This window comes from Arachis ipaensis, chromosome B02 (genome assembly GCF_000816755.2).
Source record: "Arachis ipaensis cultivar K30076 chromosome B02, Araip1.1, whole genome shotgun sequence".
Classification (NCBI taxonomy): Eukaryota; Viridiplantae; Streptophyta; class Magnoliopsida; order Fabales; family Fabaceae; genus Arachis; species Arachis ipaensis.
The window spans coordinates 21,341,370-21,344,548 of NC_029786.2; positions in this window are offsets into that span (position 1 = coordinate 21,341,370).

Below are 3,179 nucleotides of genomic sequence, written 5' to 3' on the forward strand. Positions count from 1 at the left end.
GGGAGGCGCGGGAGAAGGGGGAGATTGCGCGTGGCGCGAGGAAGGAGACCAGGGACGGAGAGGAGCCCATGGATGGAGGAGGCGCGGGGTGTGCGCAGGGGAAGCGCGTCGCGGGGAGGAGCGCGTCGACGAAGGAGGAGATCGTCGCAGAGGAGTGCGCAACGTGGGAGAAGACGAAAGCGGCCACGAGGGGGAGGCGCTGCAGCTCTGGATCTTTACGGAGCGAAGATTTTACTAGTGATCTAAGATGGTTTAAGATTTATTTTAGAATTTTAAATTCGAAATTTTGAATTCTAACTAATTTGATTTTTGGATGTGTATTTAAGATAGTAGTTTGTCAAACTACATTAAATAAGATTCTTCTTCAAAACCTGAGCCTTGTGGGAAAATGGTCATCCACCTAGGCTTCCTTATCGTAACACTCCCCCTTGGATGACCATTTAGGATTATGCCTCGTTAAAACCTTACTAAAGAAAACCCAGTGGGAAAAAAACTTTAGTGAAGGAAAAAGAGTACAATATCCTTTAGTGATGGAGACTGCCTCATTAAAAACCTTGTCAAGAAAAATCCAATGGGAAAAAAACCTGACCAAGGGAAAAAGAGTACAGTCTCCCCTTCTTGCCGACATCATTTAATGTCTCGAAATCGGCGCATTCCAATCTCATGTACCAATCTTTTAAAGGAGGATTTTGGGAGTGACTTTGTGAATAAATCTGCCAGATTGTCACTTGAGCGAATCTGTTGGACATCAATTGTCCCTTGATTTTGAAGATCATGAGTGAAGAAGAATTTGGGAGAAATATGCTTTGTTCTATCACCTTTGATGTATCCACCCTTAAGTTGAGCAATGCATGCTGTATTATCTTCAAACAGGACAGTTGGAGCTATCTTATGATCAATCAATCCACATGACGACAGAATATATTGAATCAGGCTCCTTAGCCAAAAACACTCGCGACTAACTTCATGAATCGCTAGTATTTCAGCATGATTAAAGGAGGTTGCTGCTATCGTCTGTTTTGTGGACCTCCATGATATAGCTGTACCACCATATGTGAACAGATATCCTGTTTGAGATCTCCCTTTGTGTGGATCAGACAAGTATCCAGCATCCGCATAGCCAACTAGTGGTGACTTGGATCCATAGGGATAAAACAATCCCATATCAATCGTTCCATGAAGATATCGAAAAATTTGTTTGATTCCACTCCAATGTCTTCTGGTTGGAGAGGAACTATACCTTGCTAGTAAATTCACCGCGAATGATATGTCAGGTCGCGTATTATTAGCAAGATACATTAGTGCTCCAATGGCACTAAGATATGGTACTTCAGGACCAAGGATATCTTCATTTTCTTCTTTAGGACAGAATAGATCCTTTTTCACATCCAAAGATCTTACGATCATTGGGGTACTTAATGGATGTGACTTATCCATATAAAATCTTTTCAAGATCTTTTCTGTGTATGTTGTTTGATGAATAAAGATTCCACCTTTTATATGCTCGATCTGCAGGCCGAGACAAAATTTAGTCTTTCCAAGATCTTTCATCTCAAACTCTTCTTTTAGAGTTTTTATAATTGTTGGAATCTCTTCAGGAGTCCCAATGATATTTAAATTATCAACGTACACAGCAATTATAATGAACCCAGATGTAGTTTTCTTTATGAAAACACATGGGCAGATATCATCATTTTTGAATCCGTTTTTGGCCAGATACTCAGTAAGACGATTATACCACATTCGTCCAGATTGCTTTCAATTTGAATTGGGACATTTTTCGCTGGTATATAAGATTTAGTTATCCTCTTTGTATCGGAAAATGCATCAGGCAATTCATTTACTATTCTTTGCAAATGTATAATCTTTTGAACTTCCAGTTCACATTGCCCTGATCGAGGATCTAAATGTATCAACGATGATGCATTCCAATTAAGTTCCTTTTCAGGAAGCTTATTCTCTCCCCCTAATGTTGGAAATTTTGATTCATCAAAATGACAATCCACAAACCGGGCTTTAAATACATCTCCTGTTTGTATCTCAAGATACCTTACTATAGAGGGAGAATCATATCCAACATATATCCCCAATTTTCTTTAGGGTCCCATTTTGGTGCGATTAGGTGGTGCAATGGGAACATATATCGCACACCTAAATATTCTTAAATGGGAGACATTTGGCTGCTGGCCAAAAGCTAATTGCATAGGAGAGAACTGATGGTAACTCGTTGGCCTCAAACGAATAAGTGCTGCGGCATGTAAAATAGCATGCCCCCAAACCGAGGTTGGAAGATTTGTTCTCATAAGCAAGGGTCTAGCAATTAATTGGAGGCATTTAATAAGTGATTATGCTAACCCATTTTGTGTGTGAACATAAGCTACTGGATGTTCAACACTTATTCCATTAGCCATACAATAAGCATCAAAAGCTTGGGAAGTAAATTCACCAGCATTATCAAGACAAATTGCTTTGATTGGATTTTCTGGAAATTGTACTTTTAATCGAATAATTTGAGCCAATAATCTCGCAAACGCCAGGTTGCGAGAAGATAATAAGCACACATGTGACCATCTCGAAGATGCGTCTATCAGGACCATAAAATATCTAAAAGATCCACATGGTGGATGAATAGGTCCACATATATCACCTTGAATCCTTTCTAGGAATTCAGGGGACTCAAATCCAATCTTTACTGGTGATGGCCTTAAAATTAACTTTCCTTGAGAATATGCAGCACAACAAAATTCACTAGTTTTAAGAATCTTCTGGTTCTTTAGTGAATGTCCATGAGAGTTTTCAATAATTCTCCTCATCATGGTTTTTCCCGGATGACCCAATCTATCATGCCAAGTTATGAATTCATTTGGGCTAGCAAACTTCTGGTTTACAATGGCATGTGATTCAATTGCACTAATCTTGGTATAATACAACCCAGATGAAAGTGAGGGTAATTTTTCTAATATAACTTTCTTATTTGAATCATGAGTTGTGATACATAAGTACTCATGATTTTCCTCATTCATAGTCTCAATATGATATCCATTTCGGCGAATATCTTTAAATCTCAACAAGTTTCTTCGAGACTTGGTAGACAATAGTGCATTATTTATTATAAATTTTGTTCCTCCAGGAAACAAAATTATAGCTCTTCCGGAGCCTTCAATCACATTGCCTGAGCC